This window comes from Dasypus novemcinctus, chromosome 10, assembly GCF_030445035.2.
Source record: "Dasypus novemcinctus isolate mDasNov1 chromosome 10, mDasNov1.1.hap2, whole genome shotgun sequence".
Classification (NCBI taxonomy): Eukaryota; Metazoa; Chordata; class Mammalia; order Cingulata; family Dasypodidae; genus Dasypus; species Dasypus novemcinctus.
Genome location: NC_080682.1, coordinates 39642253 through 39664594, shown reverse-complemented (window position 1 = coordinate 39664594; position 22342 = coordinate 39642253). Strand labels below are relative to the sequence as shown.

Below are 22342 nucleotides of genomic sequence, written 5' to 3'. Positions count from 1 at the left end.
GATCACAGTAATTCATATATACACTATACAGTATTCTCACATATCCAACATAAAATCCTTTTCCCTTCCACAGCAAAAATCTTTTTACATATTCATACTATATTTACTGAAACTGATGTACAGATATTGAGACAATAGCTTTCAAAGAAGGCAACATTTGGGTTTACATTGTGGTTTATATTTTAGAATATACAATTTTCTAAATTTTTAGTTATCTTATGTTTTACATTATGATTTACATTTTAGCCTATCAGCCCTTATATATTTTTGGTGTAATTTAACATGTCTTACATACACCCTTGTGTAATCTTGTGGAACACTTCTATTGCCCACCCAGTTACACTGATTCTGTCTATTCAATACTTCTTTCCCCCTCCCCTTAGGGCCAAAATGACAGTCAATCTTCATTGCTTGAAGGGCCATGTTCAGAAATACTTGCAACAGTGTTGAGGGCTTGACATGCTCAACTGCCCTAATGCAATGGGAGCCACCATTTCTCTTGAGAGATACAATTCCCTCTATTTGAGAATAGCAGTCCTCCCCAGAATATGGATATACCTTCACTCTCATTATATTATAAGATGTGAGTTGGTAATTCTCTTTCATTCTTTTACATATGGATATCCAGTTCTCCAGGCACCATTTGTTGAATAGGCCATTCTCTCCCAGTTGAGAGTGTTTGGTGGCTTTATCAAATATTATATGACTATATACCTGAGGATCTATATCAGAACTCTCAATTTGGTTCCATTGGTCTGTGTGTCTCTCCTTGTGCCAATACCATGTTATTTTCACTACTGTAGCTTTGTAGTGTGCTTTGAAGCCAGGTAGTGTGATTCCTCCAATTTCGTTTTTCTTTTTCAATGTCTTTGGCAATTTGAGGCCTCTTTCCTTTCCAAATAAATTTTATAGCTGGTTTTTCTATCATTAAAGAATGCTGTGTTGATTTTTATTGGGATTGCATTGAATGTGTAGATCAGTTTTTGGTAGGATAGGCATCTTAATAATATTTTTCTTCCAATCCATGAACAGGGAATATTCTTCCATTTATTTAGGTCTTCTTTGATTTCCTTGAACAGTGTTGTGTAGTTCTCTTTGTATAAGTTTTTCACATCTTTAGTTAAATTTATTCCTAGGTATTTGATTTTTTAAATTTACTATTGTAAATGGTATTTGTTTCTTGATTTCCTCCTGACTTTGCTCATTACTGGTGTACAGAAATGCTACTGATTTCTGCACATTGATCTTATAACCTGCGACTTTACTAAACTCATTTATGAGTTCTAGAAGCTTTTTTGTAGACCTCTCAGGATTTTCTATGTATAGGATCATGTCATCTGCAAATAATGAAATTTTTTCTTCTTCCTTTCCAATTTGAATGCCTTTTATATATCTGGTTCTTGCCTCAGTGCTCGATCAAGTACTTCTAAGACAATGTTAAATAGAAGAGGTGATAGTGCGCATCCTTGTCTTGTTCCTAATCTTAGAGGGAAAGATTTTAGGATTTCACCATTGTAAATGATGTTGGCTGTGGGTTTTTCATATATACTCTTTATCATGTTCAGAAAATGTCCTTTTATTCCAATCTTTTGCAGTGTTTTTATCAAGAAAGGGTGCTGTATTTTGTCAAATGCTTTTTCTGCATCTATAGATATAATCGTGATTTTTTTCCTTCAATCTGTTTATATGGTGTATTACATTGATTGATTTTCTTATGTTGAACCATACTTGCATACCTGGAATGAATCCCACTTGGTCATGGTGTATAATTCATTTAATGTGTCATTGAATACAGTTAGCAAATATTTTGTTGAGGATTTTTGCATCTAGGTTCATTAGAGAAATTGGTCTATAATTTTTCCTTTCTTGTGGTGCCTCTGTTTGGCTTTGATACTTGGGTAATGTTGGCATCATAGAATGAGTTAGGTAATGTTCCTTCTGTTTCAATTTTTTGGAAGAGCTACAGCAAGATTTGCGTTAGTTCTTTCTGGAATGTTTTGTAGAATTCACCTGTGAAGCCATCTGGCCTGGGGCTCTTCTTGGTTGGGAGGTTTTTAATGACTGATTATATCTCTTTACTTGTGATGGGTTTGTTGAGATCATCAATTTCTTCTTTCATCAATATAGGCTCCTTATGTGTTTCTAGGAATTTGTTCATTTCCTCTGAATTGCAATTTTTGTTGGAATATAGTTTTTAAATTATCCTCTTATGATAGTCTTTATTTCTGTGGGATCAGTAGTGATATCTCTTTTCTCATTTCTTATTTTGTGTATTTGCATCTTCTCTTTTTTTCTTTGTTAATCTAGTGAAGGGTTTGTTAACTTTATTAATCTTCTCAAAGAACCAGCTCTTTTTTTTTGCTTATCTTTTCAATTGCTTTCTTATTTTCTATTTCATTTAGTTATGCTCTTATCTTTGTTCTTTCTTTCTTTTTTCTTCCTGTGGGGTTATTTTGTTGATTTTTTACTAATTCCTCCAAATGTGCAGTTAGTTCTTCAATTTTTGCTCTTTCTTTCTTTTTTTTTTTTTTTGATGTATGTGTTTATGGCTATAAATTTCCCTCTTAGTACTGTTTTTGCTGCATCCCATAAGTTTTGGTATGTTGTGTTATCATTTTCATTAGTTTCAATGTAGTTATTAATTTCTTTTGAGATTTCCTCTTTGACCCACTGGTTTTCTAAGAGTGTGCTATTTAAATTCCATATCTTGGTGTGAAATCTGGGCATCTGGCCCTTGCAGATTTCCAGCTTCACTGCATTGTCTGTGGTCAGAGATATTATTTTGTCGACTTTGAACTTTCTGAATTCATTGAGCCTTTCTTTGTGGCCTAGCATATGATCTATCTTGGAGAATGATCCATGTGCATGAAAAAATGTATATCCAGCTGTATTCAGGTGTAATGATCTGTGTATGTCTATTAGGTCCAGTTCCTCTAATATACTGTTCAGAGTTTTTGTTTCTTTATTGTTTCTCTATTGAGATGTTCTATCCAAAGTTGATAGTGGTGTATTAAAGTCCCCCAATATAATTGTAGAGACATCTATTTTTTTCACTAAATTTTCCAGTGTTTGCCTCACATATTTGGAGGCACCCTTTTTAGGAGCATAAATATTTATGATTGTTCATTCTTCTTGAAAGATTATCCCTTTCATGAATATTTAGTGTTCATCTTTGTCTCTCACAACCGTTGCACTTTTAAAGCCTATTTTGTCTGATATTATATAGCTACTCCTGACTTTTTTGGTTATTGTTTGCTTGTAAGATTTTTCCAGCCATTCACTTTCAACCTCCTTGAATCCTTGGGTCTGACATGTGTTTCTTGTAGACAGCATATAGATGGGTAATATTTCCTTATCCAATCTTCCAGTCTGAATCTTTTGACAGGTGAGTTAATCCATTGACATTCAGTGTCATTACTTTCAAGGAATTATTTATGTTAGCCATATTTTTGGACTTGCGTTTTTCATATTTTGGTTGTTTTTTTTCCTTCTCTCTCTTATTTTATTTTATTTTTTTTTTGCTCTTCAACTCTCCTCCAACTCTGCCTCTCCTGTTTTTTTTCTCTCTTCCTGCCGAACTTCCTTTAGTGTTTCTTGAAGGGCTGGGTTCTTTTTGGCATACTCTTTTAATTTCTGTTTATATGTGAATATTTTTAAGTCTCCATCATTTTTGAATGCTAGCTAAGCTGGATACCCTGACTTAGCTTTAGTACCTTGACTATATCATACCACTGCCTTCTTGCCTCCATGGTTTCAGATGAGAAATCAGCACTTAATCTTATGGAGCCTCCCTTGTATGCAATGTTTCTCTTTTCTCTTGCTGCTTTTAGAATTTTTTCTTTGGCTTGAGCATTGGATAATTTGATAAGTGTATGTATTGGGGTAGGCTTTTTGGGATTTATGGTATTTGGGGTGCATTGTGCTTCCTGGACATGTACATCAATCTCCCTCAGTAGATTTGGAAAGTTTTCAGCCATTATTTCCTCCAACACCCCTTCTGTCCCCTTTCCCTTCTCTTCTCCTTCTGGGATGCCTGTAATATGTATGTTTGTGCATTTTGCACTGTCATTCAGGTCCCTAAGACCCAGCTGTTTTGTTTTTTTTTCTGTCTTTTTATTGATCAGTTCTACTTTTTGTTTGATTTCAGATGTACTGTCTTCCACATCACTAATCCTCTCCTATGCCTCTTCTAATCTGCTGCTATTTGCTGAGAGTGTATTTTTGATTTCTTGAACTGTGGTGTTCATCACCATCATATCTGTTATCTTTTTGTGTATGTCTGCAATTTCTTCTGTATTCTCGCCAAGCAATTTCTTCATATTGTTAATCTCTTCCTTTACTTCATTAAGTTTGTCTCTAATATATGTTTTGAGATCTTTAATTACTTGTCTGATGTTCTGCTCCTCTTCTTGGTTTTTAGTTTTTTCATTGGATTCAGCCATGTTTTCCTGATTATTTTTTTGGTTTGTAGTTTTTTGTTGCTGTCTGGTCATCATTTTATCTTGATGGGTTTAATCAGTTCCTTAGCTTCTTTGTCTTGTCTTGGGGATTAATTAGTTTTTGTTCATGTGTAAGTGTTATGTCTTCCCTTTGTCACTTTGTTCTTCTTACTCTATTTTCTTGTTGCTGGCTAAGTTCACTTTGAAGGAAAATATTAGGGCTAGGGAAAGCAAAATCAGTAAGAAAAGAAAACATATAAAGTAATATTGGTAATAAATGTTAACAGAGCAACAATGTGAGATCTAGGAGAATGTATATTAGACTCATGAAAGTTGTGTAGAGTTATAGCAGTAAGTAGAGTACCTATAATTAGACAGTCAACTGAACATAGGGAGGAATATAATATGAATTAAAAGACCAGTGTTTTCATGAAAGAGGGAAAGAGAAAAAGACAATAATATCAAGAGTGGATAAAAGACAGAAAACAGAACAAAGGTACTAGATATAAAATGTCAGACATTTTGGGGGCCAAAGAAAGGGAGGTGGACTATAAGAGAAACAGTAGATGATGGAGGATAGAAAGTTGTAGGGGAAAGTGGATACTGTAGGTGGCCAAATCAATACACATAGAAAATAGGAAATAGAGGATGAGGAAACACAGCAAATGTGAAGCACTCCCTGCAACACCTATTATAAAAAGAAAAGAAAATTAAAAAGAAGAAAAAGAGAGAAAAGAAAAAAGAGAAGAGAAAAGGGGGGCAAAGAAAAGGGGAGGGAAACAAGCAAGAAAAATAATAAAAAGAGGAAAAAAAAAACTAAATAAATTAAAAAGGACCTTGGGGGATAAAATGGGAGAAAGACCAAGAGACAAAGCAATATTAGCAACCATGACAAAAAAAAAAAAAAAAAAAAAAGAGAACCAACATTTCAAGCTAGGAATCCTCTTCGCAGTTAAATAAAATACTTAGGGACCTGACCTTCCCCCTTTCTCCCTTCCTCACTTCTCTCTCTCCCAGGGCAGCAGGAAAGCTGCCTGAGATGTCTGGTAGGAGATTCAAGTCGGTCCTTGTTGAAACAACTCAACACAGAAGGCTATGACTCTTTATTTCCAGCGTGAGAGCCCCTACACCTCACCAGAAACTCCAAATATACTATTGGAAGCTTGGATAGTCCCTCCCCCTTAGGTGTGCTAGGGGAGGTCTAATTGATTTTCTGACTCCACCTTCTCCCAGACCAAGTTTCCTATTCCAGGATGTTTAGGTAAATTGGGCTTCCTCAGCAGATTTGTCTCTCCTTTCTTCCCGGAATCTCCCCAAGTCAGCTGGTACACTCCTCCAAGCTCATGGAGAAAAACAACAACAACAACAAAAAACACGGAGGGCTAGGGTAATCAAGGACCTCAGATGGACTTCAAGGCATGGCGGATTCAGGAATAGGAAGTCCGTGATATTGCAGACTCAAGGTGTGTGAGTCTCTGTAGCATGGGCTACCAGGGTTTAAGGGATACAGACCTGGGAACCACTCATTCAGTTAACTGGGTTTGGGAACACCACAACACCACAAAGTTTTCAGGGACTGCTGTGGCTGGGCCACCAAACCTAGGGGAGGGGTCCCACCCACAACTTCTGACCTGCATGTCTGAAACCCAAAATTCCACCTCTCACAAGAATCTCTTCTGTCACTGTCTCACCAAATCAACATCAAGACACCTCCTGCCCTGCAAGCACCTGAAACAGCCTGGTCCAACAAGACTCTGACCCTACTCAGCTGCTTCTTTGCAGGACAGATTATGAGGTGCAATCACTCAGATGCCATCTTGCCCCACCTGTCTTGTGTATTCTTTAATAATATTTCATAGCACATTCTGATGAATGGGCATTTGAGGGTATCGAGGATAACAATAAAAAGGTTTACTTTATACCATATAATGAATTTGTATAACATTTGTAATTAAATATTTTCAACTATGGTAATGAGAAACTAAGGTTTGTTCTGTGACTGTAACTTAAAATCAATTTTTATAGCTGGTATCGCTACTGTGGTAGCTTGGATCAATGTACTCCAGAGAAACAGATTTTTCAATTTAATCTATTCCTATGGTTATGAACCCTTTTAAATATGACATATGGATGAGATTACTGCAGATAATATCTGGAACAGCTTAATTAGGATGGGTCTTAATTCTATCATTAAAGGCCTTATTGAGAAGGTTACAAAGAAAGAAAGTGAGCGGGACAAGCAAGGAGCTAGAAATCAAAGGAAACTGGAAGGGAAAGGAGAAACCAAGAGAGGCTGCATGTGCATTGTCACATGACAGAAAAGCCAAAGACAAAGGATCCCTAGCAGGCAGACTCATAACACAACAGTCTTCTAGGGGAAAGCATCACCTTGATGATGCCCTTGATTGTGGATTTCTCCTAGCCTCAACATGCTGAACCAATAAGTTTCTGTCATTTAAGCCAACAATTACATGTTATTTGATTTAGCAGCCAGGAAACTTACATAGTTATTAGGTTTTTAACTCTCTATTTTGACATAATTTCATTCTTACATAAACATTGCAAGGTTAGTACAAGTAACTCCCATAACCACACTTTACTTAGATTCACTTTTTGTTTACAATTTGTTCCACTTTGTTCTTTGCTTCCCTCCCATTATTCATTCCTTCCTTCTTTCCTTCTTTCCGTCCTTCCTGCCTTCCTTCCTTCCTTTCTTTCCATATTTAAATGTAAATGTAATTTTATTCTAAACCATCTGAGGGCAAGTTGGTGGCATAATGCCCTTTTATCACAAAGTGTCCCAGTGTGTATTTTTTTAAGAATAAAACACTCTTTTAAACCACAAAAAGTTTACATTCTAAAAACTCAAGAGAATTTAATATTGATATATTATCTAATTCAGTCCAAATTTGATTTCATGAACAGTCCCAATGATGCCATACTTAGCTATTTTACATTAGTCAATTCAGGATCTAATCCAAGATCATACACTGTAGCAAGTTTTCATTTCTCTTTGGCCTCCTTTAATCTGGAATAATTCTTATGTCAGTCCCTGGGTTTCATAGCCTTGAAAATTCTGAAGCTTATAGGCCAGTTACTCGGCAAATTAATCCTCAGTTTGGATCTGTACCAGGTTTCCTTATAACCAGTTGAGGTCATACATTTTACAAGGGATAATACAGAGCTGATTTTGCATCTTTATTGATAGTATAATGACAAAAAAGCACCAAAGGAGAGTGCATGTAGCTCAAGTGGTCGAGTGCCTACTTCCCATGCACACAGACCCTGGTTTAATCGCTGGAGCCTCCTAAAAATAGACAAACAAATGAAAAACCAACTGTCACTGGGCAGTAAATGTAGCCCAGTGGTTGAGCACCTGCTTCCCATATATGAGATCATGGGTTCAGTCCCCAGTACCTCTTTAAAAAAAAGAGTTAGAAGCACAATGAAGAATGTATTCCTAAAATGAAAGTATAATTATAATTTACAGTTTCTATTTAGGTCAGTCATTTTTGGAGGGGGTGACCATTTCAAAATTGTCCATTAGATGATATGGTGTCCTAGAATTTTATAAAAATTACTTCAATTTCCCAGGTTTAATTTGACTATAAATACTTTTGAACAACACAAAACTATCAAAAGTTATTTCCCTACAGATTCTTCTCGTTCTATTATCCCATTGTTATTTTTTCATTTATATTTTAGTTTATTTATTTTCTTTTTTTCTTCTTACCTTCACTTTTTCACCTAAGAGGCAAATGACCATGAAAAGCTAAATAGTTTGTATGTGTTTTTGTCTGTGTGCTTTTGGGTATATACATTTGTGTTGTTGCTATGAAAATGTAGATTAGAAAAGTTTATGATGGATTCTATCAAGTATGTGACCTTCCTACTGTGGGAGTCCAGTGTTAACCTTATACTTCTTAGTCTCACATGAAGGGGAAAAAAGTGAGAACAGAGAAAAGTAGTGTCATTTTATTGACATTATTTTAAAATCTTTTTTCACTGGAGGTAAATTGGATAAGTTTTGCCCAATTAAAGAATTACAAGCATATTTGAAATAAAATAAAATTTGTAATGCCACTAAAGATGCATTATATTTTAATACACTGAAACCAATAAATAGAAAAATTTCTGATATAACCATTGGCAAATACAATCAAGGTGATGCAGCTAAACTCCTCTGCCCTCTCATGACACAAAAATTCCCTTGGCTATTTTAACTTGGAAATCTGTACAATTGCTCTATTCAGACGACTCAGCTAGAAAGAGAAATCAGATTTCTGCTGCATTATGGGTTCTCCTCACTTCCACTATTTTGAGACAAATATTGTTGGCAATCTTTAAATGTCTATCATAATTTCATTTATTTCATTTATATGGTACAACTTTAAATAAAATAATGCCATACCATTAATTGGCTTTAAACCTGGTTCTTCATTTCTGCTCATCACTCCCATAAAAAATGTTGCTTCTCTGATATATTTGTATTTTTTATTTAGTCTTGATGTTATACATTGTTTTACTTTCTAAGCACTTAGGGTTTAAAAGTTCTGTTGCTGTAGCTTTTTTACACCAATCAAAGTGAATATGTCAAGGCCCATTGTAACATTATATAGATAAATATCCCACAAATAATCCTTCAGTTATCTTCACACAAGGAAACAATGATAATAATATAGTTTATAATATAAGTACATTTTTAAAAGTCTCTGATTCAAAAATATGTAACTTTTAAAAGACAAACTAGTGATAAAGTGGAATGGATGGTCTTTGTAGACTGAGTTCCTTTGCCCTGGAGACATACAATAGGAAGCTGCATAACTATGTGGAAATGTGTTAAAGATGATTTAAGTATTTATTTAATATTTTATGAATGATTAAAAGTTGGAGAAGTTATTAACTAAAAATCTTTTCTCTTAATAATCCAGAGTGCAGATTCAGAGTTGGGAAATAGAGTTAATAGACAGCAATGCCTAAGAGGAGCTCTTAGGAAAAGAACAAGTCAGACTGACGTCCAGAAATCTTCCAGAGGCAGTTCAGAATATAGTAAAAAGTAAATGAATCAGCAACATTCTATATTAGAGTACATATGGGGAGGCAGGCATGTACCTTAATGATGGTATGACTTGAGAGACAGAGGAGCCTATAGAGAGGAAATATTATTGGCCCATAATTATCTGAAGCAATCTAACACGTATTTTTCTCCTAAAGAGAAAAGGTGCCTGGATATTCAACTTCTCTACAAATTATTTTTTAAAAATAGCAATCTGTGTTCTCATATACATTGCATGTCCTTCTTACATGATCGGATACTATCATATTTGATGTATGTATCAAGTTAGTCAAATGATTCCTTAGAAAGCAGTAGGAGGGAAGCGGACTTGGCCCAATGGATAGGGCATCCACCTACCACATGGGAGGTCCATGGTTCAAACCCCGGGCCTCCTTGACCAGTGTGGAGATGGCCAATGCAGTGTTGATGCGCACAAGGAGTGCCCTTCCACACAGGGGTGTCTCCCACGTAGGGGAGCCCCCTGTACAAGGAGTGCTCCCCCTAAAGAAAGCCCCCAGCAGGAAAGAAGATGCAGCCTGCCCAGGAATGGTGCTGCACACACAGAGAGCTGACCCAACAAGATGACGCAACAAAAAGAAACATAGATTCCCGGTGCCACCGATAAGGATTGAAACAGTCACAGAAGAACACATAGTGAATGGATACAGAAAGCAGACAACTGGGACGGGGGGAGGGAGGTGGGAAGGGGAAAGAAATAAATAAAAATATAAATCTTTAAAAAAAAAATAAAGAAAACAGTAAGATCCTCAGGTCATCCTTTGACTTCTGAGGTAATATTAATATTCTATAACTTTTTCATGGCATTTTTCACTTCTACATTCCTTAGTATGAGGTTGAGTGGGTTGAGACAGGATATTCCAATGGTATAAAATACTTCTACCATCTTGTCCATGGAGAAAGTGGTTGGGCGATGTGTGTACATGAATGCACATGGACCAAAATATAAGATAACTATGGTGATGTGGGATGTACACATTGAGAGGGCTTTTTTCCTCCCTTCTGCACTGTGATTTCTCAGAGAATGCAAGAAAACAATGTATGAGGTTATTGGAAGCATGAAATTGCTTGAATAAAGGGCCCCACTATTGGACAACAACAGTAGGTTGATCACGTAAGTGTCCATGCAGGCAAGTTTCAACAAGGGCTGTAAATTACAGCAATAATGATCAATTAAATTGGATCCACAGAAAGGCAATCTCAAGGCCAGGACAATCTGAGCTGTATATATGAAAGACTGTATTCAGGTAAGAATAATCAAGATGGTGAAGACCTGCCATCTCATGATGATTGGATAATGTACGAGCTTACAGATGACCACTTATCAATCAACAGCCATAAAGATGAGAACGAAGATCTCCATTCAGCTAAATAAATGTACTGCAAAGACTTGAGTCATACACTCATTGTAAGATATGATTTTCTTTGCAGAGAGAGCATCCACTATTAGTTTAGGGGCTGTGGAATTTGAAAAGAAAACATCAGGAAAGAAGAAGATAAATAGGAAGAATTACATGGGGCTTCCAAGACTCCGGCTGAACTTTATAGTCACAATAATGAGCAAATTCCCCACCACAGTTCCTGTGTAGAAAATTAAGATTATTACCAACACCATTTTCTACCTCATTGGATTCTGTGTCAATCCTAGCAGTATGAATTATGTTACACTGTTATTTTGGTGCATTGTTTAAGTCAACTTGGGGAAAGCACAGTTTAGAAAGAGTTCATCTGCAAGGAGAAAAGAATTAATTTTATAAAATAAATATATTTTAGAGCTTGAATATAGGTTTGATCATGGAACCTTCTTTTACCAAGGAGTAAACAGTTACTTTTCTCTGTATTCATTTTTTCCCTGAATGAAATAAGCATCACATATCTATTCAAACTAGTTGCATAATTGTATAGGAAAGTGCAATAAGAAAATGATGGAAAATTAAATGATTCTTCAGACTTAAACATTAATTTTTTTTTATTTGGTAGAAGTAGATAATTTCATAATCTGAATATCTTTCTTTAGTTTTCAGCAAGGACCTATCAATATTAGAGAGAATATGCATAATTTATTTTTATGAGCTTTCACATTTCTTGAACTTGGTCATCCATTCATTAAAACTCTTCTAGTAAAATTCCCAGTACTCCATGAATGATTGTCTAAACATTTGAGGGCATTTTCCATAAGAAAACCTACATACTCACAGAGATTCAGGCAATAAACTTAAGATTTTAGCTTGTCAAACAATTTATGGTGATAAGTGAAAAATCATTCCATGAACAACCAGCCAACAAGCCAGTCAGCCTGGTCCAGCATACTCATATTTGCAACTATTGCCTGGAATAATTTTAACTATTTTTCCTTTTACTTTACCTCTCATATCCTTCTGGCTGTATCCAGTTCTAAATTCAACCTCTCATTCAACTTTGTACTTTTTTACCATACTATGTTGTCCACAGTTAATTCTTCCCCTTATTCATTTTTGCTCTGCCTTTCTCATCAACATTTCCTAAGACACAAGAAGATACTGAGACTATGTTTGAAGAAAATGAGAGAGAGAACATTTGCTCTAAATCAGGACAGTCTATCAAATTTCAGTTTTATAACTTATGCACCACGAATGTGAAAAATGAATTCAGAAAGTACTCTAAGTGATAGCAGCATTTCAATAGGACTTTTGTCACCTATATTCTTGCTGTCCAATATTCTTACTTCAAGGAAGAGAATACAGAAACAGAAAGTAGACATTTATTTATAACTATCTATATATCAGTTGTTGGCCAAATTGTTTGATGTCCATAGCCACATTTATTCCCCCCCTATTAATAGCATAGTCAAAAGCAAAATAGCAAAATTGATGCTAAATAGGTAATATATATTTGCAAAAGAGTAATTTCTTCAATTATAAATAAATTCCACAAATCAGTATTAACAAAGGACAACACAGATAAATAATGGGCCAAAGAACCATTCTTATAGGAGACTATTCTCTTTATCAAAATAATTAAACATATGAAAAGATACTTAATTTCATTCATAGTTAAGTACATGGAAATAAAAATTCCAATTAGATACAGTTTTCATCTATTATATAAATAAAATTATCTTTTGATGAATGTTAATATGTAGTGCTAGAAAAGAAGTGGGAAACAGTCAAGCTTATATATTTTTGGTAGGAGTTTAAGTGTATACAGTCCCTTAGGGGGTGATTTCCAATGTCTATAACATTACAACTTTACATAAAAATCAGGCCAATGATTCAATTTCCGAGAGATGCACTTACTCACATGTATTAAAAAGAATCATTGTGGGCTGTGGTGGTTTGAAGTCCTATGTACCTGGATTAGTAAGGACTTATGATGATGCTACTTCAGTTATTACCCACCACATTCAAGATGGGTTTTAATCCTCTTATTGGAGTTCTTTAAAAGAGGAATATATGTGTGTGTGTATGTGTGTGTGTGTGTGTGTATAAAGCCATAAAAGGAAGAAGTTAAAGTCAATGAAACCCAATAGAGAAGGGAAAGCCCAGCAGATGGTGCCATATGCCTTGCCATACGGTAGAGGAGTCAAGGAACACAGGCAACTGTCTTTGGGAAGAAAGCATTGCATCACTAGTGCCTTGATTTGGGCACTCTCTTGGCCTCAAACTGTAAATGACTAAATTTCTATTGTTTAAAGTCAGCCCATTTTATGGTATCAGCTTGGAGCAGCCTAAGAAATTAAAACACAGCCATTTCCATGGTACCACAAGAAGGGGAACAAGTAAAATGTGTATCAGAAGGGGACTTAATAGGTAGGAGATGAAATTTTTATGTAACCATTGATAAAAATGAAGCATATACATAGACAATGGGCTCTAAAATACATTGTAAAGTGAAAAATCTGAGGATAGGTCTATATGCTTAGGATGATAAAATTTTCTTTAAAAGCAGGATATTATATATTACACCTGTTTTTTTTATATAAATGGGTTGTGTTTGGAAAAGTACCAAAGAAAGGCAAATATCTCTAATCTCTGAGGAGGAAAACTACTGTCTAAAATACATCAGGCACAGTTACCAGACATTGTATGTCCTCCCATGGCCCACTGGGTGGACTGTGGGAGAGTGTGGGCTATGATGTGGACCGTTGACCATGAGGTGCAGTGGTGCTCAGAGATGTATTCACCAAATGCAATGAATGTCTCATGATGATGGAGGAGATTGTTGTTATGGGGGGAGGAGTGGGGTGAAGGGTGTGGGGGGTATATGAGGACCTCATATTTTTTTTAATGTAATATTAAAAAAATAAAGACAAAAAATTTTTTAAAAATCAAAAAATAAAATGAAATAAAATAAAAGACATCAGAGATTGGAAGAAGAGCTACTCTTTGAGATATGTCTTTCATTAATATTTGAAATTGTCATAATCATGTGCTGCATTAAAAATAATGATTTTAAAAATCTCTTAATTATGTGATTACAGATTTCTATAACATATCACTAAGAACTCAATATTGTTCTCTTACATAGGTAGTAGGAATATATGTAGGGAAATATTAATATGAAGGAGCTTGGTAAGCTGGTGAATCAGATATACAGTTAGTTCTGGATCTCTGTGCTCTTAACCCCACGCAGCATCATGTTGTTATTAACTATAGTTTCACAGGCATTTTTGAAAATTTTCCATATATGTTTCAAAATGTATTTCTTTTAGCAAAAAGAAATGAAAAATTGTTTGAGTTTACTATCAATTAATTATTTAGCTAAAGCAACATAGGCAGACAGATAAATGATAGATAGATGATAGATAGATAGATAGATAGATAGATAGATAGATAGATAGATAGATAGATAGATAGACATGGGCACAAATGTATAATTCATGTAATTGATATGTAGTAGAATTACATGCCATTAGAGTCACATACATTCGAATGAAGAAATACAAGGACATGGATTTCTGTCCATTTGTTCACTACTGAATTTATGCATCTAGAATAAAAGAAATTAATATTGGTTGAATGAAGGAAAGGATTAAAGGGGATTTCCCATAGGTACAATTCTATAACATCTCATGCTATTTTATACTCACTCTATATTGAAGAGATGGGAAATCTGCAACCTACTACTTCAATGACATAACCATCACCTCTTGGAAATATTTTTTGGAACACTTAAATAAATATTACTTCTATTGCTTGTCCCTTTCACTGACAACTACAAACAGCCCTTACCTTGTAGTACTCATTTGCAACAAAAACTGACTTGCTCATCTTTTATTTCCAGTTTCTGATTTTAGATTAAATCAATCCTAGAAAAGTCTATACTTACTATATCCTTCCACAGTGCCTTGTATATCTAAGATACTTACCATGCAATTGAACAGATTGATTTTCTCCAAGTATTAATAAATTCAAATAAAAAATTTCCCTAAAAAATCATACCAGCTTTTTTTCCAGAGCTTAAAATATTCAGCTGTGCTCTTTTATTGCCAAGACAATTTGGGTGCTATTAACTCAAATAAGAAGAAAAAATACTTCTAAAATCCTGATTATTCTGGAAACATTTTTGTTTGATCACACAAAGAGGCAGTAAGTTCTGGCTTGTCTGTTAAAAGGTTCCCAGTTTCACCCCACACTTTCTGAAATCTACCGTCATCTAAGATTTTAACTGGGAAGTGCTTAATTTTGCCTTTCCTAGGAGAGCATTTAACATGAATGAGGCAAAATATCCAAGTCTGGGGAATATCATTCCCTAAAGTGTTCCTTCCCTCCCAATTAAGAATCACAAACCAGATGTGATAAAAAGCTTAATATTCAATTTGTCCTCTTAGATTGTGGGAAAACAAATGGCCTGTTTTTGCAATTGAAGGTGTCAATTGGGCCCTTTAAGACAATTTTGGACACGAATAAAAAATGCATGTTCATCTAGTACACAGATCTTGGTTTCCGGTATCATTATAAAATAAAAGGAAACAGGACTCCTGGAAGATTTGCTTGATTTTAGGGTTGTAACGAGGAATATAAAAGATAAACTGGAGCATATTTTTATGCCATAACATAAGGAAGAATTTTTTAAAAACCGTAAAAAAGAACAAACACAACATACACACACACACAATGATAAGGATATATCCAATGGATATGAGACCTATTGAACAGAGCTCTCAGTAACCAAAGCTGGAAAAAAACTGTGCACTGAAATAAATTGCACACTACTGGATTTTAACCCAAGCTACTAAATTAATATCAATGAGCACATACTGAATAAATCTATGGTTTATTAAAATATAAATAAAAATATACAAATCCCCCTTTAGAACATTTCCAAATCATTTATGTAGATATTACACTCTCAAGGAGGTAATGAATAACTCCACTCTTTATTATGGTATACACATAGGGGCTTTCTTCCAAAGAGTACAGTATGAAAAATAGAGGTGTGAGGGAGTAACTCGATCATGGAGAAACCTGGCAAATGCTATCTCAGTTAAGTTGATGAAGATTAATATTGGAAGTAAATAGTGTGGAGCAGATGTAGCCCAGTGGCTGAGCACCTGCTTCCCATGTATGAGGTCATGGTTTCAATCCCCAGTACCTCCTAAAAAATAATAATAAGAGCAGTGACTGAGGGGGGAGATTAGGATTTGAAAAAAATAAAAATAAATAGTAAGGTTGATAGTATACATGATTTATGTGATGTGATGAAATGGAATTTTCTTTTGAGGTTCAAAAAATCCATAACCCCAAACTAATCATGAAAAAAGCAATAAAGAAACCACAGGTAATTGATAATATCCAAAATATTTTTCCAGTCCTTTTTATGATGTCAATGACATCAAAAACAAGTAAAGTCTGAGAAATTATCACAATCTCGAAGTGCCTAAAGAAACACAATTGCTAAATATAACATGGTATCTTGGATGGTATTCTGGTATAGGAAAACGATGCTAGATTAAAAAAAGGAAATATTAATAAATTATGGATTCTAGTTGATAATAATATAATAGCATGTGTTAATTGGTTGTGACAAATGAACTGCTCTGATGTAAAATGATAATAGGAAATAATAGGGAAAACTGAGTGTGAGAAATATGAGAACACTAATATATCTGTAACATTTTTGTATATGTAAAATTATTCAAAAATAAAATATTTATTTTAAAATGGTGAACAAATTGTACTATATGTATAATTCAATCAACTTATCAAATAATGAATGTGAATTATATAAAAAGTTATGGTCTAAATGTCACAGTAAATATATTATCTGAGGTATTAGTTTGTAGAGAAGAAAACATTCCCTCCAATTTTCATCTATAATTTTAGTAACAGAAACTAAGCAAAGGAGAGGAAAAAGGTACTTGGTATCTTTCATATACATAATATGTGAAAGCCACTCTAATAAAAAATCCACATGCTGACATTTAAATCTGCTCCACAATTCTTTTAAACATAAATATTTTCTTTAAGTAAAATGAGGCTCAGAGATAATAAGCACTAGAGAATAACAATGGTGGCATTGAACTAATATCTGTGTAAAACAAAAGTTTCAGGTTTTATACTCTTTTTTATTTAATTAATAGGCTATTTTAGTCTAGCTTTAAGTTTTAAGAAAAATTGTGAAGAAAATACAGAGTTCCTTACAACTGCTCTACCAGTTTTTCCTATAATTAACATCATGCATTAGTGTGGTACATTTGTTACAATTTATGAATACCTATCAATACTTCATTGTTAAATGAAGTCTATAATATACATAATGGTTGACTCTGTGTTGTATTGTTTTATTTATTTTTATAAATGCAGCTCATATGTCCACCATTATGGTATCATACAGAAGAGTTTCAGCACCCTAAAAATGCCCTGTGCTTCACCTATTCAATCCCTATGTTATTTTAAATTTTGTAATTTGTATGTATTATATGCATTATCCTTAGGTATAGGATATTGGATTATTAACATTTTTTAAAATTTTAATAAGTACCGTTAGATAATGTTAAATTCAATACTATAAAATTATTCCATGACTTCCAGTGAACTAGTCCAGACTTAAGACCTAGAAGAAATGTTATTTGAGTTGTCTTAAAGGAATAGTTGCCAACAAGATGAATTAAGAAAAAAAGGTATTCCACAGAGAAGGAACAGAAAGAATACCCACACCATCTGACTTCTTTATCAATGCTATCCTAGTCCATGTTTTCAAAGACATCTCATAACAGCTCTCTCTGCCCTATCTATATTTGCATAGATATTCATTTTGGATCCCCATTTTTTTTCTTCCTACCTGGTTCTTTATTATTTGATTTTTCTCCTTGTTCCTAGATACTCTTGCCTAGAAATGCACACAATTGCTCTTGGCCTTTAAGGTCCATTTTCAGGAGCCAGCTCTGACCTTATACAATACATATACTTCATTTTCCATTTATTCAATATCCATTGAAGCTAGTTCTCCATTCTCCTATATCAAGCCCTGACATCCAGTTATCAAAACCAATAAGTTTCTGGTTTATAAAGGGAAAAGGATTAAATGAACTATTGTTAACATCCAGAGAATCTCTGTTCCTGATAATTATCCTTGACTTAATGAGAAGGGGTGGGTCCATGCCATCAAAACTGATACCATGATTAATGTCATGCATATCTCTTGGTTGACCTTTCACCAGAAATTGGATACTGATTTTCCATAGGTTCTATAGTTCGACCCTATCCATAACACAGGATTTTAGTTTCTCTTCCTTTTTTCTCTATAGTTGTTAGTCCTGTCCACTTTCATTCTCAGTGCTAGTTCTGAAGCCAGAAACAACCAAACTTTACTGATTTTCACACTCATCATGGAGATGAATGACAATAGCAAAGTACCAAGGAATCTGACTGGATCATTTGTTTGAGAAATGGCAATAATTTCAACATTAACTACAGAGGTAAAGAACTAAACAGAGCCTGGTTGGAAAAGTTGCTAAAGAAGTGTTTGAAAACCAGATTATAAAAAGGGACATGTGTCATGCCAGGGAATTTCAACCTCATATGTAGAATATAGAATATTATCAAAGGCTTTTAAATGAGATATAATATAGGCAACAGATTTAAAGTGGTGAAATGTTGACCAGGAAGAACATTTAGCACTTTTTTAACTCCTTGGAAGAGAAAATAAATCTGAACTGCGGCAGTTGAAAGTAGAGAAAAAAAAGGAAACAAAAACAATCCTTTTAGGTTACTTAGGAAATAAAAGTCCTCTGGACATGAGGGGTAATGAGTTATATGTAAAAAATAAAAGTGTTTTATTACAAAATGTCCTCTAAGTTTCTGGTCAATGGCACTTTATATACAATTACAAGTATTCATTCAGAACGTCTTGTTCAAGTAGAAAAATCCAACATAGACTGAAACATAAGGGAAAACTCAGAAATGTAATGATTTTGATATACATTTATACTCTATTTTTTTCTGATAAAGTTTCAAGGGCAATTCAATAGAGAAAGTTATGTGTGTTTAACAAAAGCTGCTACAGTAATTAAACAAGTATGTGTAAAAAATGACCTTATATTCCTTGTATGAAGGAAAGATTAATGATGAAAGACAAAAGCAAAGTACTGAAGCACTTTATACTATGTACAAAATTTAAGTCAAAAGGAATTAAAGATCTAAAGTAAAATCCAATAAGATATAAAACTTCTAAAAAATGTGTAGGAGATTATCTTTCTGACCTTGGATTAAATATGTTCACAAAACCAAATCTATAAGTGAAATAAAATGGATGATATAAAAATTAAGAATTTGTGAAAAAGCTAAGGTTATTAAAAAAAGAAAAATCCATAGGACACTTTACCAAAGATATATAAATGGAAAAAAGAATATGAAAAGATGTTCAGAATCATTAGTCATTAAGGAAATATAAATTAATGTGATGCTACTACACACATAAAGAAGTATCTAAATTTAAGAAATCCAATGATTCTTAGTGTTAGTGAGACTGTAGAAATACTGAAATTCTCATATAATGCTGACAAAAATGTAACATTACAAAACCACATTGAGAACAAATTCAGGAATGGAATATACACAGATAATTCTAGAAAGGTCCTAGATACTCAGTATTGTATAATACACTTGTAAATTGTCTCTCCATGTAATACATTTTGTTTTTATTGTTGCTGGTACATAGGCATGTAATTGATTTTTGTAACTTAATCATGTTGACAGTCACAATGCTGCTCTACCTACTATTATTTCTATTAATATCTGTAGATCCTCTGGGTTTTTTAGTGAATGATCAAACCATCTGCAAATAAGATGAGTAATACTACCTCTAATCCATTTCTTTTTATCAAAATTGTATTTTCTCATTGTACTTGTTAGGGCCTGCATAATATATGATGACAGCATCTTTGTTTCATTTCTTTTTTTAAAGAGAAGGTTCTAAGTTTTTCCTCCAGATAATGTTTTATGGAAGGTTTTAAATAAATATTATTTTTAGTGATATAAAGGATCCTCAATTTTCCTAACACATGAAGAGTTTTGCTGTGAAATTTTGTAAGTATATTACATGATTTTTCTGTATTATTTAATAATTCATTTTTCACTTTAAATTTCTAATTTTGCAGATAAAATTGATCAGTTATCCAGTAATAAAGCTAGAACACCTAGGGTAAAATTAACTTGAAATTGGAATATAAATTATTTTTCAACTACCAAGTCAGAGTAGTTTTGCCACTATTCTGTTAAGTTTTAGAGTTTCAAGTTTGGAAGGAAATGCACCAATAATTAAATTTCCTTCCTTGTAAATATAATGTAGCAAAAAGAATTAACAATATTTTGTTTTCTACTTTTCTAAGGAAGTCTTTGTCTAAGAGTGGAAATCTAGTTTTGAAAATATGATCATTTTTTATAAAGCCATTTGTTGTTGATATTTCCTATATAGGATTATTTTTAATCAGTATAGTTTCTTATTAGTTATATAGTATCAAACTTTCATAATTCTTTTCAAGTCACTCTTAGTAATAGTATTTTACTATAAACATCATTTTTGTCTACATTTTGAAAACTTGGTATTTAGATTGTGATAATAATCTACAGTTTTTGTTTCTTTTTTAACAATAAAATTTCATTTTAGAACACATTTAGATTTCAGAAAAAAATGCACAGAAATAAAGCTAGTTCCCATTATATCAATTTCCCCCCCCACACACACACACTTCATTTCTACTCTTATTAATATCTTGCATGATTGTGGTAATTTGTAACAATGGATGAACCAATATTATTTATACTTTACTAATAACTAAAGTCTCTAGTTTGCATTAGGTTTCACTTCCTGTGCTGTAGAATTCTACGGGTTTTAACAAATATGCAATATCACGAATGCACCGTTATGGCATCATACAGAATATTTTCATCGCCTTAAAAATACCCTGTGGGACTTCTTAATCCCTTCTTCTGTTGTCATGAACCTGTAGCATACACTGATATTTTTTCTATACCTATAGTTTTGTGTTTACGGAATATGATTTGGTTGGATTCAGGCAATACATATCCTCTTCAAACTATTTGCTTTCAGTTAGAATTGTACATTAAAATTCCTCCGTCTCTAGTCTAGATTTGAGAACTCATTTCTTTTTATTGCTGAATAGTAATCTGTAGTGCGGATGTACTAAAGTCTGCCCATTCCCATAAAAAATCATTTTAGCTGGTTCCAATTTCAGGCATTATGAATGAAGATGTTATTAACATTCAGATGCACATTTTTGTGTGGGCATATATTTTCAACTCTGAGTAAATAAATGCATAGGAGTGTCATTGCTAGATAATAAAGTAAGTCTATGGATAGCTTTATAAGAAACTACTAAAGTATCTTTCACAGTGGCTGTTTGATTTTTCATTCCCATCAGCAATGACTGAGAGTTCATATATACCAATTCCTTGCCAGCAGCATGATTTCTTTTGGGAAGTCTCTGTTTAGAGGAGATTATTACTATTGCTTTTTAATAGTTTTTAAACATCTAAAAACAGTTAAATAACTGTTTAACAGTTCTTCCTATATTTGTATTTTGGCAGATATGTATTTTGCAAATGTTTTCTCCCAGTCTATGGTTTTTCATGGCCATAGCCCTCATTCCTGCCACATTTCCTTTTCTTTCCAAACCCACAGCAATGGTCTAATTATTATTATTGGTAAGCTTGATGATGCCCCACAGGCCTCCTAGGTTTTCAACTTTTTAAAATTCTTTTTTCTTTCTATTCTTCATCTTGATTACTTTCATTTCTCATCTTCAAGTTCACTGATTCTCTCTTCTAGTGTCAATTGGCTGTTGAAACTCTCTAGGACATTTTTAATTTCAGTTATTTTGAACTGTAACTCCACTATCCATTTTGTTCTTTCTTATACTTTGTCTCTTTATTTTAATTCTTATTTTTTTTTATTATCATATTCCTGATATTCTTTAATTCTTTCTCTGTGTTTAATTTTGTTCTTTGAGTATATCAAAGATTGTTTTTTAATGTCTCTGTATGGCATGTCTAAAGTCTTGTCACTATTGTTAATAGCTTCTGATATTTCATCTTGTTTCTTTGTATGGCCCTCATTTCATTCTCTTAATTTGTCTTGTAATATTTAGTTGTACATAATGTATTTTATTATTTAATGTATTAACTCTGTAATTTAGTATTTTAATGTCTATTTCTTAAGTTATAAATAGCTAGTGGTATAACAGAAGTGTACATCAGTGCCAGTAGCTAACAAACTAATAATCCAAATAACAGACTTAGCAAAATACCTGGTTCTCTCATTGAGAATTTAGCTCTCCTACCAAAAAGGTTAGCCTGAGGTGAAAGTACATGGTTTCCTCTGTCTTTTC

The 22342-nt window shown here is 33.5% G+C and overlaps 1 pseudogene; it reads right to left on the bottom strand.

The window, feature by feature from the left end:
* Nucleotides 1-10300: 10300 nt before the first annotated feature.
* LOC101441371 (olfactory receptor 4C11-like) lies at nucleotides 10301-11197 on the bottom strand (annotated as a pseudogene).
* Between the last annotated feature and the right edge of the window lie 11145 nt (nucleotides 11198-22342).